Source organism: Nicotiana tabacum, chromosome 3 (genome assembly GCF_000715075.1).
Source record: "Nicotiana tabacum cultivar K326 chromosome 3, ASM71507v2, whole genome shotgun sequence".
Classification (NCBI taxonomy): Eukaryota; Viridiplantae; Streptophyta; class Magnoliopsida; order Solanales; family Solanaceae; genus Nicotiana; species Nicotiana tabacum.
Window position 1 is genome coordinate 36,679,979 of NC_134082.1, and position 22,595 is coordinate 36,702,573.

The window sequence follows — 22,595 nt, forward strand, 5'->3', positions numbered from 1 at the left end:
AGTATTCAACAAGAAACATTATGATTCAAACCATTAATCCTATCAGATAACGCTGACCTTACATTGGATCAAACAACATTACAATATAGATGAAGAATTCAGGGAACAGACCGACTAAAGCAAAATAAAAGAACAATTTCAATACACTGAACGAAACCAAACTGAATTTAAACCAAAACATCACATTAACACCACACATAATTTGACAAAATAGTGAAGCTAAAGTTGAACCAACAATCACATTAATACTGCACATCAAACTTCAATGATAGTGCGTACTCACATCCTAAACCAAATCGAACAGTCACTGAAACCAAGATAAATGGCTGAAGTGAGATAGTACACGGGGAACTAGCTTGAAATGAAAAGCTAACCACACAGGGAACGCCTTAAACTTCAATGAATTCAAAATGAAAGAGGTGTGGCATTGAATTTGCAGATGTAAAACTAACACATAATGTAGAGCAACCTTGATATATAAAAAAATGATCATTTTGAACAAAATAAAAGACAATAACAAAGGAAAGCAATAATCGAAACAACACTGAATACGCAAACTTAAATAGACAAAAAATAATAAAACAAAACTCACCGGATGAACGAAAACTCAAAACATGGTGTCCTTAACTTGTATTCAAACTCCCATTTTGGCTTTTAAGATCGAAATGAACCTTAACCGAATGTTCTCGGCTGAGAAGTTTCGACTAAGGTCGATTACGACCTTAATTTCTTCTAATTTTTCCTTAACCCCCGAATTAGGGTTTCTTAGTCGATTTTTCTGATCGAAAGTCCAACCCCTTTGGTACTGATTCGAGGCAAACTGTTAGGATAGTAGGAATGGGGTGGTTCGGGTGGTCAAATGGTGTTAGTTTGGAACTGATTGGAATGGCGCCGCCACTAGGGAATCTCATGGCGGCGCTAGGGTTCTTGGCTTTGATTCGATATTCGAGGGGTTCCAAGTCGATTCGAAGGAAACCCATGAGGCTCTAGTGGTGAGAGAGGTCCATAGGTTAAAAGGTGTGAGTTTGGTGGTCGTCAGATGAACTAGGGTTTCGGACTGCATCTTCGATCGAAGATTCGAAGACGTTGGCTGATATTTGGAGGATAAGGTTCAGGGATTTAGGATCGGGAAGTTTAAGTGCGTTTAAGGTGTGAAAATGGAGAGGTATGGCCACCGTTCACCGCCGTGAGGGGGGTGGCTTGAGGTCTGGTCTCTGAAAACTCGGGGAATAAGAGAGGAGAGGGGGGGTTTGGCCTATGGTGTGGCGTGAAACTTTTAGGCTTATATACTGGGGTAACCAATGGATCCTGGCTGTTAGATCAAATGAGATTTACGGCTTGGATCTCTTACTTAAGTGAAACGACATCGTTTCATTTTCTTTAAGACCAGATCGGTCTTTGACGGGAACGGGTCAGGTAAAAGGTAATGTTTTGGGTCCGTTGATCAATTCGAAATCAACGGCCCTTATCAAAGTTTCCCAAAATGACATCGTTTGGGGGATCTTTGAGACGGACCGGACCCGAGGTCTTTTGGATTGGGCTGTGAGGGGTTAATTTGGTTTGGGCCTGGATTTCGGTCCAGGTCTGATTTATGACTCATTTCCTATTTTTTTTAAAAAAATAAAAATAAAATAAAGCAAAATTAAACACATATTATTTAACACCCATAATAATTAATGCTCAAATTAAAAAAAATTAAATAAAATTAACACAATGGCAAGAAACACATATGCATATTTTTTGTGATTTTTCCTTCTTTTAAAACCAACTATGGTTTATTTAATTCCTAAATATATTATTTTTTTATTTTATTTTATCCTTTTATAAAAACTTAGGATTAATTAATTATAAAAATGCAACATTAATTCCTAAATGCACATGTACCTATATTACTATTTTTCTATATTTTCCCTATTAAAAACAAAATAATCATGCACAAATAAAATGCCACGAAAAATTCAAAATTGCATACAAAGAAAAATTATTTGTGATTTCTTTTGGAGTTATTCTTGTGAGGCAAAAATCACGTGCTCACAGTTGCCCCACTTTGTCCGAAAATTCGAATAGTTTTCGTGCAAAGATAAAGTGAGCGGATACGAGCGATTTTTGCCTATTTGAATACTCCGTGGGAAGCGTTTTTGAAAGATTTGACCGAACCTTGCTTCAAAGGTTTCCTACATATCCCTGGCTAAAAGGGAATCAGGTCAATGTAGTTCGGGAAGTTTTGGTATCTGGGAATACCACGGGGATTGCTTTTTTGCTGTTACTGCTGTTGCTTGTTGTTGCTACTGCCTGCTGACCTCCTTATTACACCCTACCTAAAGAAAACAAAAATCTAGACTAGACCATGGTATATGAATTACAAAATCTTATCTAGATCATGCCCTTGCGTTTCTTGTTGCTTTGATGTCTTGGTGACTCTTTGGTATCCTTTGCTTCTGATTTGTCTCGTATTCTCCTTTGACCACCGATCTCGAACTATTTTTTTTTCTTTTCGCATTATGTTTTCATTGTGTCTTGTACTTCCTTTCTCTGTTTGGGATTCTTGTTGTTTCCTGCTGGGGATTCGGTTGGATTCCTCTGCTTTATTGACTCTAAGTGTACTCCTCTATTATATGGGCGGGCTCTTGACTTCAACCAGCAATGTCAAAAATAAATTGCCATTCTATTCTTCAGGGGGGCTCCTGACCTCGATTACTTCAACTGTTCTTTCTTGTTCTCCAGGTGGACGCCTGATTGCCGATATTTCAACTGTTCTTCCTTGTTCTCCAGGTGGACGCCTGATTGCTAATACTTCTATTGCTCTTCCTTGTTCTCCAGGTGGACGCCTGACTGTTAATACTTCAACTGTTCTTCCTTGTTCTCCAGGTGGACGCCTAACTGCTAATACTTCCATTGCTCTTCCTTGTTCTCCAGATGGACGCCTGATTGCTAATACTTCCATTGCTCTTCCTTGTTCTCCAGGTGGACGCCTGACTTCTAACACTTCCGTTGATCTTCCTTGTTCTCCAGGTGGACTCCTGACTGCTAACACTTCCGTTGCTCTTCCTTGTTCTCCAGGTGGACGCCTGACCGCTATTACTTCCATTGCTCTTCCTTGTTCTCCAGGTGGACGCCTGACTGCTAATACTTCCATTGCTCTTCCTTGTTCTCTAGGTGGACGCCTGACTGCTAATACTTCTATTTCTCTTCCTTGTTCTCCAGGTGGACGCCTGACTTCTAACACTTCCGTTGCTCTTCCTTGTTCTCCAGGTGGACGCCTGACTGCTAATACTTCCATTGCTCTTCCTTGTTCTCCAGGTGGTCGCCTGACTGCTAATACTTCCATTGCTCTTCCTTGTTCTCCAGGTGGACGCCTGACTTCTAACACTTCCATTACTCTTCCTTGTTCTCCAGGTGGACGCCTAATTGCTAATACTTCCATTGCTCTTCCTTGTTCTCCAGGTGGACGCCTGACTGCTAATACTTCCATTGCTCTTCCTTGTTCTCCAGGTGGACGCCTGACTGCTAATACTTCCATTGCTCTTCCTTGTTCTCCAGGTGGACGCCTGACTTCTCCCCTCATCGGGTGTTTTATGAAACAAATATTGTTTTTGCCCTTGTTTCAACTCAAATAAAACTTTGTTAGTTCAAGGCATTGTGGTTAGTTGTGACATTCTTGCTGAGGGTGGGGTTTCTCTTTGTCCTGGTTTACTGCCTTGGAGTGGCTGAAAAGACTGTTTTGTCTTTGTAATTGATCCTTAACCGTAGGATCCCCAACTGTTGTTTTCACTTCAAACCCTTTCAATTGTAATCACATATCTCTCCTGACATTACTGAACCACTTTTCTGATTCAACTTTTCTCACATCCATATCTTATTTTCATCTTATTACTTCCCGCCTATCGTGACCGTATTTTGCATTATGCAATCTTGAATCTTGGTAGTATACCTTGACATTCCTTTTTATTTGTTTGGAACGAAACTTACCTCAAAAGCTTTAGAAGAGTAAGATTATTAGTGACGAAACATGACGATTTTGACAATTAAGAATGAAAAGGAAAATCCAAATTTGGATGACTGTTGGAGAAGGGATAAGGAACTTATCTGATTGGAGTTACTGGCACCAATGATCAGGGTATGCATTTTGGATTAATCAGCCCAGTCTATTTAACCAATCTCCTTTTCAATCCTTCCAAAACTTCCACAAACCAATTTTACTTTTTGCCGCCTTACGGACCTTGTTTGACTTGCAGTGTTTTAAAGAGTTTTTACTGACAAACCTTCCTCATTTATTTATTTCTTAATTCCTTTTCGCCTTATGGTGCCTGCGAAGGTTTTCACTAATAAGACTCTCTCATTTTACTTTCTCTCAGCTTCCGTCATCTCATGGTGCCCGTGCGGATTTTCACCTATAAGACTCTCTCATTTTCATCGTTTTTCTTGTTTGGACCAGAGTGTTACGAACCATCTCCATTTGCTTGACTCGGCATTTTTCTAAGATTGATCGAAAGGTCTTTTGGTATGTGGTTGGAATGAAAGGGTATCAAAAGTTGAACAATTTTGATATGGGTTTAAAATTACAACTCTTGGAATCATTTATCTTATTGCCAATACAATTCCTGCCCCAGTTTCTTGATTGGGGGTCTCTTGATGTTTCATTTTATGCATATTATGCACCATATGACCGAGTCGTGAGGCGCCTACGTATCCTCTTGGAGGAATCAGGTCAAACGTAGTTCACTCTAATAATAATGATAATTTTTTTTCATTGATTCCAAAAGAGGGTAGGAAAGAAACAAATGTGGCTCAAAGGGGAAACAAAGGGTACGGTGTTTAGATAGCAGAATGAATTGCCTTTGTCATTCCAATCTTCGAAATAATGCCAAATACAAACATTCAATAATTACACCAGAGAAAAATCATGCATAATATCTCTTTACCGCATCAGAATTGATAGCCATGTCTATGCATTTTCCTTCAATATCTGTTAAACATAATGCGCCATTGAACAATACTCTGGTCACAATGAACGGTCCTTGCCAATTCGGGGCAAATTTGCCCTTTGCTTCAACCTGATGTGGAACAATACGTTTCAACACATGTTGACCCACTTCAAACTTTCGAGGACGCATCTTTTTGTTGTATGCTCTTGCTATTCTTCTTTGATACAATTGGCCATGACATACTGCTACCAATCATTTTTCATCAATCAAGTTTAACTGTTCCAAACGGGTTTTGACCATTCATCATCATCAATCTTAGCTTCGGCGACGATCTGAAGGGAAGGAATTTCAACTTCTGCAGGAATTACTGCCTCAGTGCCATACACCAACAAATAAGGAGTTGCTCCTACCGAAGTGCGAACAGTAGTGCGATACCCCAACAACGCAAATGGTAATTTTTCGTGCCATTGTTTTGTACCTTCTACCATTTTCCGAAGTATCTTCTTTATGTTTTTGTTGGCTGCTTCGACTGCTCCATTCGCCTTGGGCCGATATGGGGTAGAATTGCGATGTATAATCTTAAACTGTTGACATACTTCTCTCATTAATTTACTGTTAAGATTAGCACCGTTATCTGTGATGATCAATTTTGGGATTCCGAATCGACGTATGATATTTGAATGAACGAAATCGACCACAACTTTCTTGGTCACTGATTTGAATGTTTTGGCCTCAACCCATTTGGTGAAATAATCAATGGCTACCAGAATGAACGTGTGCCCATTGGATGCTGCCGGCTCAATTGGTCCAATAACATCCATGCCCAAAGCGACGAAGGGCCATGGTGCCAACATTGTGTGCAGCTCGGATGGTGGAGAATGAATCAAATCTCCGTGTATCTGGCATTGATGACATTTGCGCACAAAACTGATACAATCTCGCTCCATGGTAAGCCAATAGTAACCAGCTCGGAGAATTTTCTTTGCCAACACATATCCGCTCATGTGGGGTCCGCAAACTCCCGAATGTACTTTAGACATGACGTCCGTAGCTTGTCTAGCATCTATGCATCTTAATAATCCAAGGTTTGGTGTTCTTTTATACAAAACTCCTCCACTTAAGAAAAATCCATTTGCCAATCGCCTAATGGTTCTCTTTTGATCCCCTGTGGCTTGTGCTGGATATATTCCCATTCTGATATACTCCTTGATGTCGTGGAACCATGGTTCACCATCAAATTCTTCTTCAACCATGTTGCAGTAAGTGTGCTGATCATGGACTTGAATATGCAGTGGATCCACATAAGCTTTATCTGGATGGTGCAACATTGATGCCAGGGTAGCCAATGCATCGACAACCTTATTATGGATCCTTGGAATATGCCTGAACTCCACTGATCGAAACCGCTGACAAAGATCATGTAAACATTGTCGGTATGGTATGAGCTTCAAGTCTCGTGTTTCCCATTCTCCTTGAATTTGATGTACCAGAAGATCCGAATCTCCTAAGACCAAGATTTCCTGGATACCCATGTCTACAGCTAGCCTTAACCCCAAAATACAAGCTTCATACTCAGCCATATTATTGGTGCAATAAAACCGAAGTTGAGCCGTAACAGGATAGTGATGCCCGATTTCAGAAATAATTACAGCTCCTATCCCGACTCCTTTCATATTAGCAGCCCCATCAAAAAAAAGCTTCCAGCCAGGTTTTTCAATTTGCTCCATCTCACCGATATGCATTATTTCTTCATCGGGAAAATAGGTTCTTAATGGCTCGTACTCCTCGTCGACCGGGTTTTCGGCTAAATGATCGGCCAATGCTTGGGCTTTCATTGCAGTCCGAGTCACATAGATGATGTCAAATTCTGTGAGCAATATCTGCCACTTTGCAAGTCTTCCCGTTGGCATAGGCTTTTGAAAAATATATTTCAACGGATCCAGACGCGAAATGAGGTAAGTAGTGTAGGATGACAAATAGTGTTTCAATTTCTGAGCTACCCAAGTTAGGGCGCAACATGTCCTTTCCAGATGAGTGTATTTAACCTCATAAGCTGTGAATTTCTTGCTAAGGTAGTAGATGGCCTGCTCTTTTCTGCCGGTGAGGTCATGTTGCCCCAATACACAACCAAATGAATTTTCCAAGACTGTCAAGTAAAGAATCAAAGGTCTTCCTGGCTCTGGCGGAACCAGCACGGGTGGGTTTGACAAGTATCCTTTTATCTTATCAAATGCTTCTTGACACTCATCAGTCCACTTGACCACAACATCCTTCTTCAACAATTTGAAAATAGGCTCACAGGTTGTCGTGAGCTGAGTAATAAACCTGCTGATGTAATTCAACCTCCCTAACAAGCTCATTACTTCAGTTTTGTTCCTTGGAGGTGGAAATTCTTGGATGGCTTTGATCTTTGATAGGTCTAACTCGATGCCTCGCCGACTGACTATGAATCCCAACAGCTTCCCAGATGGAACACCAAATGCGCACTTGGCAGGGTTAAGCTTGAGGTTGTACCTGCGAAGTCTCAGGAAGAATTTCCTCAAAACCCCAACGTGGTCGGCTTGATGCTTTGATTTTATGATTACATCGTCCACGTATACCTCAATATACTTATGTATCATATCATGAAATACCGTGGTCATTGCTCTCATGTATGTTGCCCCGGCGTTCTTCAAACCAAATGGCATTACCCGGTAGCAATAAGTTCCCCATGGTGTGATGAATGCCGTCTTTTCTGCATCTTCTTCATCCATTAGAATTTGATGATACCCGGCATAACAATCCACAAAAGATCCTATCTCATGCTTGGCACAATTATCGATCAAAATATGGATATTGGGTAATGGGAAGTTATCCTTCGGACTTGCTTTGTTGAGATTGCGGTAATCGACGCATACTCTAATCTTGCCGTCTTTCTTTGGCACAGGAACAATATTAGCCAACCAAACAGGATATCGAGTGACCCGAATGACTTTTGCATCCAACTGTTTGGTGATTTCTTCTTTAATTTTCACATTCATATCAGTCTTGAACTTCCTCAGCTTTTTCTTGACGGGAGGCACCATTGGATCAGTGGGCAATTTGTGAACCACTAAATCAGTGCTCAAGCCTGGCATGTCGTCATATGACCATGAAAAAATATCTTTGAATTCTATAAGTGCTTTAATTAACTCTTCTCGGATCTTTGGTTCGAGGTGGACACTTATTTTAGTTTCTCGGATATTATTTGTGTCTCCTAGATTGATGTCTTCGGTATCACTCAGATTAGGTTTGGTTTTTTCTTTAAAAAATTAACTCTTTACTAATCTCTTCGAAAGCCTCATCCTCATCATATTCTGATTCATAATCACAATATACTTCTTGAATTATTATTTCGGGACTAGATTGATTTTTAAGACTGGGCTAAGAATTCCTTATGCATGTCATATCACTAGAGCCAGCGTAAAAAGAACTGTACAGAAAAAGAAGAAAAAGAAAAGAAAACAATCAGGAATGATAATGAAAAGGAAACTGTATTTCATTGGATGATGAAAGATAACAAGGTTTGCACACTTCAAACAAACTGTAAGATAAACATTGGGATTACAACCCTGAGGTAACCCAAACAAACTGAAGAAAAATCAAAATAAACTACCAAGACTCCTTTCGAATGAGGAGAGGAGTGGCTTTCCAATTATTAAGCTTTGTCTCTGGCCCAACAAATTGAACTTTTGCGTTGCTAGAACCTTCACCGCTTTCCACCATATTTACATCGTCAAACAGCTTTTCGAATCTTTCAATTAATTCCTCCTCAGGATTAATCATGGATTTAGGAATTGTTGTTATTGGGTGATTTCTGGTACCGGACTTGACAAAAGAGTTTGATAGATGTGGGACTGGCTTTGGAAGGACCCATGCCTTCTGTTTCGGCTTCTTGGTTTTTCTCACGTCGGTGACAGTGGGTATGAATCCCAAACCAAAAGTTCCCCAGTTCTCGGGTAGAGATACTGGTTGTGTAATGCCTTGCAAAGATGAGCCCAAACCTTTGCCGGGTAAAAAACCATTCTTTAACATTTCATAGGCTACCATGACTGATGCAGAGGTTATCTTTGGATTCGGAATGTATTTCCCCTGTGGAATTTTCTCTACCAACATTGTGTCGGAAACCTGGTAAACCCATGGTCCCTGGTCATTTTCTATTCCCTCGATCGGTACAATGGCTCCGCTGTGAGCATTTAAACTGTCTTTCCCATGCACAACTATTTCCTGTTTATCCCATTCAAACTTGACCACCTGGTGTAGTGTTGACGGGACTGCTTTAGCAGCATGGATCCATGGTCGACCCAACAACAAACTATAGGAAACAGCTATATCCAACACTTGAAACTCCATCGTGAATTCAACTGGCCCTATTGTCAGCTCCAGCACTATGTCGCCAAATGAATCTCTTCTTCCACCGTCAAACCCCCGTACGCAAATACTATTCTTCTGGATCCTCTCCTCTTTGATTTTCAACTTGCTTAGAGTGGAGAGAGGGCAGATGTTCGCGCTTGACCCATTGTCAACCAACACCTGGGTCACTACGGAGCTTTCACATTTCAAGGTGAGGTAAAGAGCTCTGTTGTGATCAGTACCTTCCACAGGCAATTCATCATCAGAAAATGTGATTCTGTTTGCCTCAAAGATTTTATTGGCTATTTTTTCCAAGTGATTCACGGAGATCTTGTCAGGAACGTGTGCCTCATTTAGGATCTTCATTAAAGCTTGACGGTACTCGTCAGAATGGATCAGCAATGACAATAATGAAATTTGAGCGGGTGTCTTTTTCAATTGTTCCACGATAGAATAGTCGTGGAGCTTCATCTTTCTCAAGAATTCTTCCGCTTCTTCTTCCGTCACAGCTTTCTTCATTGGTATTGGATTTTTAGTTTTTCTTAACTCTTCGGGAGTAAAACATCTTCCCGAGCGAGTCAAGCCTTACACCTCACAGACTTCTTCCTTGACTTCTTTTTCTTTGTACATTACCGTCACCCGTTTGTAGTTCCATGGAATGGCCTTGTTGTTGATCACTGGTAACTGGGTTACTGGCTTGATACTAACCTGGTCTACACACGACTATGATGGGTTTTCTGGCGACCCCCGGTACAATCACTTTTGATCCTACCTGCTTCGTAGCAACTTTGCTCAAAGATCCCTTCTCAACTACCACAGATGGCTCATCACCATTTTTGTTCTGCTTAGGTACCGACTTCTCCTCTGCTAAATGCTCATCTGGCTTGGCTTCATGAGACCTAATCATCATGACGGTTTGTGACGGCTTCTTCGTTTCCCCATCAGCCCGTATTATTTCTATCATATTGGCCTCTTGATGGGTTGGCATTGGATTTCTGTTGATATTGGGAGCTTCGGGGGTTTGAACTTCAATTTTATTAGTATCGATCAGTTCTTGTATTGCATTCTTTAAATGCCAGCACTTTTCCGTATCATGGCCTGGTGTACCAGAACAATACTCACAACTAACGGTGTAGTCCATATTCTTTGGAGGAGGATTGGGCAGCTTGGATTGTATTGGCCTTAAGCATATCTAGCTATCTCAACCTGTGGAACAGACTAGTGTAGGATTCTCCCAATGGAGTGAAGGTTTTCTTTTTCTGTCCCCTTTCACCCCTGAATAGTTGATTAGGCCTGAAGGCTGGTCCGGGGTAGGTCCGCGGATAAGGATAGGTACTTGGTATGACAGGAGCACGCCAATGAGCGTGGGCAGGTGACTGATTGTATGCTTGTGCATGGTTGATGGAAAAATGAGGTTCCGACGGGTGATAGTAGTGTTGGGGTGAATTGTGGTGGTAAGTTGATTGGTGGGATCGATGTTGATTGTAGTAATGAGGTGAACCTCTGGATCCCGACCAAGTTTCTGAATCAGCCACTGCCGCTTCCTCCCTTTTTTTCTTTCCAATCCCTCCTACTCCGCCTTGAATAGCTTGAGTAGTTGCCTTAATAGCCGAATAACTCATGATTTTATTTGTCATGACGCCTTCTTCCACCATACCTCCCATCTTCACTAGTTCGTTGAATGATTTTCCTATCGCTGAAACCAAATGGGCATAGTAAGTTGGCTCCAAGGCTTGTAGGAAGTAGTCTACCATTTCACTTTCCTTCATAGGAGGATCCACCCTTGCTGCCTATTCCCTCCACCGGAAACCATACTCTCTAAAGCTTTCATTGTGCTTTTTCTCAAATTTTGTCAAGGATAGTCGATCTGGGATGATTTCCAGATTGTATTGGAAGTGACAAGCAAATACCTGTGCCAGGTCATCCCAGGTATACCATATCCCATGGTCTTGGCGGGTATACCACTCCAGAGCTGATCCGCTCAAACTTTGACTGAAGTAGGCCATTAATAATTCATCTCTTCCCCCAGCTCCTCGCATCTTGCTGCAGAAACCCCTCAAGTGAGCTACTGGATCGCCGTGCCCGTTGTATAGGTCAAATTTGGGCATCTTGAAACCAACTGGTAATTGCACATTTGGGAACAAACATAAGTCCTTGTAGGCCACACTGACCTTCCCTCCTAACCCTCGCATGTCTCGGAACGATTATTCTAGGCTTTTGACCTTCCTGAACATCTCTTCTTGTTCGGTATTTTTGACAGGCTTGTCAGTTTCTGTTGGGAGGTCAAAACGGGGAGTAAATGAATGGATTTCAGAGGCTTTGAAAGTGGGCTCCGGGGGGTAGTATTGGTTGTCCTGGGCCTGGAATATTGGCTCACTAGGAGATTTGTGGAATGTATCCGAGGGAGGTGCCACGAAGACAGGAGTTGCTGGTGGAGGAGGGTATGGAACTAGTTTAGGAGGTGGAGACTGCGGTGTATGAGAGGTGGTGCCTCGGTAGTGCTGGTAAATGGAGAAACTCGGGGATAGTTCAGTGGTAGGATTATCCTGAGTTTGGGCTAGTGATGGGGTGGAGGCGGGGTTAGATGGGTAAGATGGGGGTGATTGCCCTGTAGACCAGGCCCGATACATCTCAGCCATTTGTTTCTTAAGTTTAAGCATCTCTTCTTTCATTTTACCGACATCCATCTCCTCTATCTCAATACCTGTGTCGACATCCGGGATAGACATGCTTTCGGGTATCGGTCCTTTTGATCTGGTGTGATAATGATAATATGCCAGTATACTCTTAGAAAAACTAACTGCTTGAATTCTGGAAATGAACAAACTTGTTAGTTTTGAGAGTTTAATACTTATATAATTACACGTTGAGATACAATGTTCCTAGACAAATAACCCTTTTTTATTATGCATTTGCTCGGTTGCTTGTGTCATCCCAGCTTTTCTCGACCTTTCTTTTTATTGTCACTCACTCTTTATTTTATTCCTTTTTATGATTATGGTCGAATCTTATAGAGATTGCCTACGTATCATGCCCCCGCATGAATCAGACCGTGCGTAGTTCGGGCGTAAGGCAATTGTCAACACTTTTCTTTATTCTTGAAATAATACAAAGATGGAGCAGACACTACATTTGGAAAACATTATAAGAAAATGGTTTAAAAAACTCGACACAAACCCAAATCAAACAAAAGACACAACTCTTAACAGCTCTGAACATGCTCCACTTCCCACTTTTGTTTTCAATCATTGGATCATCTGCTCACGGTGGGGCTTGACCCGGCTGACCTCCTAGCGTGCGATACATTCTTTCTAACTCCATTGCCAGATGACGGGAAAAAATAAGTTCATGCTCTATAAACCTTTCATAATCCATCCCTTGGCAGTTTACATAACTTTGAGAGGTGTAAACCGCCAAATCATGGATTTGTGCCCCGAAATCTTGGAGACATTGGTCTTGGTTTTGCAGTTGTTGTTGGCGAGTAGTGGCTATATCTCTTATACGGTCTTCGCGATCTAAAGCTGACTCTAATTGAGCTCGGAGTCTGGCCTGATCGAGTCTCGCCTGTGCTCTTTCTCTGTCAGTGTCTGCGTGTTGATGTTCTCTATTGTACCTTCTCGCTTCTTCCAATTGTGCATGGAGTTGAGCTTCTGAATGTATCCAACGGTCTTTCTCTTTCTTGAATTGTGCCCTGTTTTCTTCGGATTGCATTATTTGGCGTTCCTTATTAGATATGGCCTCCTCATTTAATTGTATGATTCTTTCTTTAGCTTTGCCCAACGCCTTTTCGGTTTTTGCCAAAATGGATCATAATCTTGCATTTTTTCCAAAAGGCTGGCGATGATTTTTTGATCTTTCCAACTTCTCATTGGTGCTTCAGAAGCTTTCTTCATTTTTTGAAATTGAGCGTGAAGATTTTTATTTTCACAAGCCAGACTCTTCTTTTCACCTTCTGTTTCTTGTGCTTGTAAGTCTTTCTCTAAATTGAGGTTCCTTAGATTTTCCTTTAAGGCATGGATAGTCGCTTTGTATCCCTTTTCCTTTTCTCCCCAAATCAATCGCTCTTGAATTTTATCGTTAAAGGTTTGAACTTGGGGTCTTTTTATTGGCCTTCTTAGATCGGGTTCTGATGCATCATCCATGCGGGATCGTTTCTCAAACCATCTTGCATATCCTGGATTTATCTCGCCTTTTGTTGTGTCTGGAACTTAAGTATCATCTTTCAAGTATAGACATCCATTCCACATCTGCTGAATTAAAGCTTCGGGAAGAGTGGCTTCGGGGTGTAACTCGATTACTTGCATACTCAAATCCTCATCATCAGGCACCACTTGGTATCTCCCTAGTTGTCTTAAAACTCTCTGCTGCGCATATGGCTGGATGCTTCTCAATCCCAATAGCAGCAAATAACTATTTAAGGTTGACATGTGTATCACTTCCCTTACTGGGAGCCATCCAAAGTCCACTCAATTTGATTTGCCGTTAAAGATCTTAAATGAGATACCCAGGCTTCCATCCCTTCTGGAGACTTATAATCTTTTATTCTTTCTTCATAACTCTCGATGAAATTGCCATTGCTTGGACCATACTGCATGAACTTGGGGGTGATGTTGGAGATGTTCAATCATCCACATTTGTAACAAAATTTTGCACCCTTCAAAGACCTTTGCCCCTGATTTACATAAAGTCAACGCCCGATATATGTCGGAGAGAATGATCGGGGCAAGGGTGTGATTTTTCTTGGTAGTGAGGACCTGTACGACCTTCGCTGTGCGAATATCAATTGTTCGTTCTTTATTTGGGAAGACCATGATTCCCAGAAAAGCCACCATGAAAGCGAAGCGACGGTGAATCTGCCAGGTGTTTTTGTTCTGTTTGTTTGTAAGGCCCTTTTCATGAATTTCAAATCCGTCCGGCTTTCCGAACCTTGAATATAGGAAGTTGAAAGAACAACACCCGTTGACAACATTGCTTTTTCTGATTTGATTACTGATGTTCAGAAGACTAAAGAATCGATGTACTGAAGGAGCCTTTGGGAATATCAGATTTTGATTTCTCAAATCTCCGTCAAAACCAGCATATCCAGCTATCTCTTCTAATGTAGGAGTAAGCTCGAAATCGGAGAAACAAAAGACATTGTGAACAGGGTCCCAAAAAGTTACTAACGCCGCAATCAAATCATCACGTGGTTTAACTTTCATAATATCTGTAAGAGTTCCCAAATGCTTAATGACCCATTTTGACCATCTTCTCCTAACTCATGCCACCACATCTGAAGCCGAAATAGAAACTCATCTGCATTTGCGGATGGTGGGTTTTGGGTGGTGCTCATTTTGTATCTGCGATCAATTTTAACAAAATCAAGACTCATTTTGAAAATAGACACTCATAAAAAAATCATTTTTATTTATTTATTTAACACTTCTTTTTTTTTCAAAACTTAAAACTATTTTTTGGGAATTTCCTAAAACAACCCATTTTATTTCTCGGCTCTCACAATGATTTTTTCAATTAAGCTGGTCAACAAGCCAATCCGAGGCAAATGAATGCACAAGTAGCAAGTAGGATGCATCAGGATGGTCTTTTCATTTCGGGTTCACCTGTCCTAGACAGACCCAACCCCTGTGTTGAGTCTCCAAGGCCAAATGTACATGATGCAAATAGACGTTCCTACTAGGGATCTAGTACGAGGCTGAGTTATTCTAAGTGAAAAACCTGAGGTAGATTGTTCTAGACCTGGCTTACCCAAACGGACAGTTTGAGCCGAAGTGGGGGCAACGTACCGGGAGCACGAAAGTCTACCTGGCCTAGTTACTTGTCCCAACTTCGTCTTATTTGGTATGACATCTAACAGAAAGGTGGGCCACGCGCACGTGTGCACCATAAATTCAGAAGACTCAGAAGGAAGGAGGGTTTCGTAGCAGTTTTATATGAACAATTCATATAATATTAAAGCGGTAAAAAGCAACATTTAGCACATTAAGCATAAACATGTAAACATCAGATAATAAATAAAGCCAACTATAACAGTTATTTTAAGCTCGAATTCTTAAACCCTGAACCAGTGGTTCTGGGTTAAAACGTGTCCCCAACAGAGTCGCCAGAGCTGTCACACCTTCTTCTTCCGCCCCCGCGAGGGTGCAAGGAGTTTTCTCCAATTAAAGGACAATCGAAACGGAATTTGTTTATTTATTTCAGAGTCTCCACCTGGGAATTTTATGGCGTCCCAAGTCACCAGTTTTAATCCCGAATCGAGGAGAATATGACTCTGTTTTTCATTCTGTGAACCAAAAATCCGAGTAAGGAATTCTGTTAATTCGGGAGAAGGTGTTAGGCATTCCCGAATTCTGTGGTTTTAGCACGGTCACTTAACCATTTTTATACTTCGCTTAATTATCTCGATTTACTAAATACATTTTTCTTGTTGCATGATTTCGTTACCGCTTTTGTTTAGATTGTTTATAATTATAGGCCTTTCTTGAAACGAATCACGCGTACGTATATTCGTATTATATATCTTTTATAAATGTAAAGAATCGTGTCACGCATACGTGTACACAATAAGATTGATAATATTTTTTTATATTTTATTATAAAAATTTGATGTTTGAAATTGTGCTTAAAATAAAATTAAGAACATTCGTCACTCTTGTATGATTAAATAGTGAACTGCACATCTCGGGTTATACGAAATTAATTTAATATCCTCCGACGAATCTCCTTTTATTAAAAATTTGGCTCAAAGTTGCGCGAACGCATAATCCGAATTGCCTTTAGAAAATGTAATTAGGTCACGCGAACGTATCCCTAATTTCACAAAATATTCTTGATGGTAATATAAAATTTCTACAAATGTTTATTATATCCCTCTATTTTTAAATATGAAAGTCATGGGAAATCACTGATTTGGACGCCTCCAAATTTATTGAAAAGCATTCAAAATTTATTAGGTGTTGACCGCAAGTTATATTTTACACGTATGAATTATATACCTCAAAACTACTCAAATTTAAAGAATTAATGATATGAAAAAACAAACAACTTATAACTAAAACTACCATTTTTATCGTGAATACAATATTCGTATACCCAAAAAGCGAATTGCGTGCAAAACTAAGAAAAGAATTAATTTGATAAACAAACTAACAGTTTTCGAAGAATTTTCATTGTTATATTTAGAGCGAACTCTATTTTTGTATATCTTTGACTTAAATGTTGCATTTTAGTATTTATAAATCCGACCTTTTACACAACTAGTTTTTAGTCCAAAGGTTAAATTATTTGGTTAATTTGCTTACAATGATTGAATTTGGGATAGATAAAATTAAACCCATTTTCTTTATCTCGTCTTATATCAATTCACCTTTCACCTATGGTTATACACATAACCGTTATTACGCCATATACGAACAAAATACAACTAACATCATCTAGCTCTAAACAAAATCTGATATTTGACGAGATATGCTAATAATGTAGTTTCTTGATATTTCCATACTATCCTATACTTAGCCAACAATATCACAAGATTTAATTAATGGCCAACTTTCTGCCATGTTCCCTATCTTGACAATTCAAACAATAAATGTCATCACTAAACTTCAAAATAAATAAGATTATCGTAGAATTTACTACTTCAAAAGGTCAATTGGCTAATAATTTATCATGTCAAGTATAATACTATATTAACCAACTAAAACAAAACTGAAACTTAAACTAATAGATTTAAATGAGTAGAAGACATAATTGTAATTCCAACTTCATTTACTTGCAATGTTGAAGGTTTTCATGACATGAGTCTACAGATATGTACCTGGAAATGAGGTTAAAAGAGGTAAAGTTCAGCAATAGCGGCAACAAAAACCAGCAGAATATGCCAATGACTCAACAGATTTGAGCAAAACAATAAGACCCGTGAAAACCTAGACGCACAGTAGCAGGGATCTTAGGAAATTTCAGATTTAAACCAAACAATGTCAACAAACCAAACCGAACAATTCAGGGAAAACAATATTTCTGACTTCTCTTATATTTTTTTTGTTCTGTTTTTCTTTTCTGTGTATGTGTGTGTGCTCTTTTTTTTTCTTCTATTTTTCTCTTTCTGTTTTTTTTTGTTTCTCTCTCTGTTCTTTATATGTTCTGCCCTCTATACTGATTTTCAGCTCTTTTTAGATCCTTTTTGTATGTATATCTCTCTCACTGTCTCCCTCTGTGTATCTCCCTCCCTTAAAATCAGTCCCAACACCCCCTCTTTATACAAGTTTCCCTCTTCTAATGCTGCCCGGACCCCCTTTGTTATCTAAGGCAGATTCTTCCCTTAAAATCTGCCACTAAAACTGCTTTTTCCAGTTAATCAGCACTTTCCTTTAATTTCAGCCCCTCCACTTCCTTTGGTTTCCCATTATTGCATTAATTAATACTCTATTTAACAAAGCACTAACACTAATGTATTATCCCAACTGTTTCATTCCCAAATTGCCCCTGAAAAACCCTTAAACTGCAGCTATAACCAATTCTCTTAAGTTCTAGACTGAATTTTAACTAAAATGCAACCTTCTAACCTAATAATATCAATTAACACTTGTAAAACTGAATTTAAACCAATGTCATATCCACATCAGGCCGTAGTATTCAACAAGAAACATTATGATTCAAACCATTAATCCTATCAGATAACTCTGACCTTACATTGGATCAAACAACATTACAATATAGATGAAGAATTCAGGGAACAGACTGACTAAAGCAAAATAAAAGAACAATTTCAATACACTGAACGAAACCAAACTGAATTTAAACCAAAACATCACATTAAAACCACACAGAACTTGACAAAATAGTGAAGCTAAAGTTGAACCAACAATCACATTAATACTGCACATCCAACTTCAATGACAGTGCGTACTCACATCCTAAACCAAATCGAATAGTCATTGAAACCAAGATAAATGGCTGAAGTGGGATAGTACACGGGGAACTAGCTTGAAATGAAAAGCTAACTACACAGGGAACGCCTTAAACTTCAATAAATTCAAAATGAAAGAGGTGTGGCATTGAATTTGCATATGTAAAACTAACACATAATGTAGAGCAACCTTGATATATAAAAAAATGATTATTTTGAACAAAATAAAAGACAATAACAAAGGAAAGCAATAATCAAAACAACACTGAATATGCAAACTTAAATAGACAAAAAATAATAAAACAAAACTCACCGGATGAACGAAAACTCAAAACCTGGTGTCCTTAACTTGTATTAAAACTCCCATTTTGGCTTTTAAGATCGAAATGAACCTTAATCGAATGTTCTCGGCTGAGAACTTTCGACTAAGGTCGATTACAACCTTAATTTCTTCTAATTTTTCCTTAACCCCCGAATTAGGGTTTCTTAGTCGATTTTTCTGATCGAAAGTCCAACCCCTTTGGTACTGATTTGAGGCAAACTGTTAGGATAGTGGGAAGGGGGTGGTTCGGGTGGTCAAATGGTGTTAGTTTGGAACTGATTGGAATGGCGCCGCCACCAGGGAATCTCATGGCGGCGCTAGGGTTCTTGGCTTTGATTCGATATTCGAGGGGTTCCAGGTCGATTCGAAGGGAACCCATGAGGCTCTAGTGGTGAGAGAGGTCCATAGGTTAAAAGGTGTGAGTTTGGTGGTCGTCAGATGAACTAGGGTTTCGGACTGCATCTTCGATCGAAGATTCGAAGACGTTGGCTGATATTTGGAGGATAAGGTTTAGGGATTTAGGATCGGGAAGTTGAAGTGAGTTTAAGGTGTGAAAATGGAGAGGTATGGCCACCGTTCGCCGCCGTGAGGGCGGTGGCTTGAGGTCTGGTCTCTGAAAACTCGGGGAAGAATAGAGGAGATGGGGGGTCTGGCCTGGGGGTGTGGGGTGAAACTTTTAGGCTTATATACTGGGGTAACCAATGGATCCTGGCCGTTAGATCAAATGATATTTACGGCCGGGATCGCTTACTTAAGTGAAATGACATCGTTTCATTTTCTTTAAGACCGGATCGGTCTCTGACGGGAATGGGTCGGGTAAAATGTAATGTTTTTGGTCCATTGATCAATTCGAAATCAACGGCCCTTATCAAAGTTTCCCAAAACGACATCGTTTGGGGGATCTTTGAGACGGACCGGACCTGGGGTCTTTTGGATTGGGCTGTGAGGGGGTTAATTTGGTTTGGGCCTGGATTTCGGTCCAGGTCTGATTTATGACTCATTTCCTATTTTTCTTTTTTTTTTAAAAAAAATAAAATAAAGCAAAATTAAACACATATTATTTAACACCCATAATAATTAATGCTCAAATTAAAAAAAATTAAATAAAATTAACACAATGGCAAGAAACACATATGCATATTTTTTGTGATTTTTCCTTCTTTTAAAACCAACTATGGTTTATTTAATTCCTAAATATATTATTTTTTATTTTATTTTATCCTTTTATAAAAACCTAGGATTAATTAATTATAAAAATGCAACATTAATTCCTAAATGCACATGTACCTATATTACTATTTTTCTATATTTTCCCTATTAAAAATAAAATAATCATGCACAAATAAAATGCCACGAAAAATTCAAAATTGCATACAAAGAAAAATTATTTGTGATTTTTTTTTGGAGTAATTCTTGTGAGGCAAAAATCACGTGCTTACAATCTTTTCCTCACATTCCCTTTAATCTCCAGCACACTGTATTCCAGATATTCCAGCTTCTCACTAGCCCTGGTGACTCTCTCTTTCCATTCGTTGATTTGGTTACTTGATGAGAGGTTCCTCCACCAGGTCAACAAGAGTGAGGGTATGTTGACCATACCAAAGTCGGGAACTTTGTCATTCATTTATGCAAAGCAAAAGGGTGAGGCCATACTTCTGACAGATTCAACTATTAAATATCAACAATTAGCATGAGCAACATTTAGTTCTCTAAATAAATGCACAGACATGGTAGCGTCCGTTTGGGTTTCAAGGAAACCCAGTGGACTTTGGACAAGGCTATCTTAAAGAGTCATTATGCGGACAACATAACTGGCTCGACTAGGTTTGACAGTGATGCATGCACAATTGAACAGAGTAAGGTTTCTATGGGTATTAGACCGGTACCCTTGAGCAACAACTCAAGAGGAAAAGGCACAGAACCGTCGACTGCACCGCTGATCGACTGGTTTTACCGCAAATACGCCTTTACCAAATTTAGGGGGTGATAATATTGGAAGGGCGCAACCACTCATTATAAGCGTTGCTATGGTATTTTGTTTGGAACGAGTGGAATATGATGTTGAATATGCAATTACAAGAATGAAACAAGTTTTCACGTATTTGCACGTTCATAAAGTAATGATTACAATAATTGCTCATAATTACAACGACATTGAAGGAAAGCGGTAAAAGAAACAAAGAACCAAGTCAGTTTCATAGCAGAAAAGAGGTAAAGACATTAAATAAAAGTAATAAAGAAGCAGTGAAGTCACAAGTAACATGAGATGGTAAAAGCCTAAAGAAGTCCCCAGCAGAGTCCTAGGTTTACAAATAAACAAATAAAGGAAAGGGGGTCCTAGGTTTACAAATAATATGGATCACATAAATGCAATACCCGATAATCACTCCTCAAAAGAGGGGCTACACGTGGTATTAGCGCACCGTTCATCATATCCAAATCTATCCTTCCCACCCCGTTAAGGTATTAAAGCGCAGAAAAATATTGTTTCTTATTGCATGCTATTACCTGTCCCAATCCTATCAGTCCCGGAGGCATTTGAGACTACTAATCCTAAAGGGGAGGGAGTTGGGGCTTTTCATAGTTTTAAAAGGATAAAAAGTCTAGGCGATGAACAAAACACATAAGCGATTAGGTGAAAAACAAATAGCAGTTAAGGCTCAAACAAGCCTCCTCACTCAGAGGAGCAAATATATAGCATGACTTCAAATGCTGGTTATGGTCTGAATTAAAGCTTTAGGACAGGCTGATTTATCACATATTTCTCAGATGAGGAGTCCGAATTAGCCTTGTCTGATTGTAGTTTATCAAAACTGACACAGTTAATTAATCACCTAATGGTTTTCCTAGGTGAGACCTATAGGCATGACATCTAACAATACTGATTTTAAAGAGAGGATTACTTGTTTTATAAACAAGAGTTTTGTAGATTGTAAACGATATTACTATTGATTTTAAACTCAGAGATGCAATAGCGAAACTGATTTAATTGATTACTCCTATAGGCATGATTCCTAAGCGTTATTGGTTTTTAAACAATTGCAAAAAATGCAAGAGTCCTATAGTCATGATATCTAGAATGATGTTGATTATTATTAAACCTATGATTGTTTGCCTAATGACATGTATATGCAGAAGTGCAGAAAACCTATGATCATGATTTCTATATGTAGAAAAGCAGAAACTTAAAGACAGGATTTCCATATGCAGAAATGCAGAAACCTAGGTACAGCATTTCTATATGCAGAAATGCAGAAACCTAGATACATGATTTCTATATGCAGAAATGCAGAAACCTAGGTACAGGATTTCTATATGCATAACTAATAGGCATAATTTCTAAGATGCAGAATTTTATAAGTAACATATCGGCATGTTGTTTATGTGAATGTAGGAATCAGAAAATCCTACAGGCAAGTTATCTACCCCTTTGCATACATTAATCCCATCCCCATCCACTAGCCATCCCCAATAGTTATTACAAATTATTACAGACCCGAATGACTCAGAAAAAAAAAGGTAAAAAATTACATCAGAAGTTCTAGCTACAACCAAACAGCCTAATTCAAACTCAAAGTCTAACAATATGAGATAAACCAACTTCCTGGATTGGATTTCCAAAAGCCTTTCTCATACTTGGGATGTGTCAAAGTTTCTAAGAGTCTCAAAGGGGCTCCGGGCAGTGCTTACACCCCAAACACATTACAATATTAAGATCATAGTGCAGTGTGGAAAGGCCAGCCCTCAGATGTCCAAGTTCATAGGGAACTCAAGGTCCCAAAGCAACGCTCATACGAGGGGGATAGAACTTAAGAGTCTAAGAGTAAGTGTAAGTGCCTGGGGGGGGGGGTCAGGGAAAGCCATGGCAGGCTGGCGGTCATGCCCTGCAATTGGGAGTGTTGGCACAACCCTGACCAGTCTGTTAGCCAAAATTGGCAGTTAGGATCCATTGAGGGTCAGGTTTGGACCTGGGCAGTAATTTGGATACTGCCAGGACATGAACCTTAACTCAAACACATAGAAGGGAATAGAGGTAGGGATTCATAACAGAAAACGGATGCAAGGAAATAAC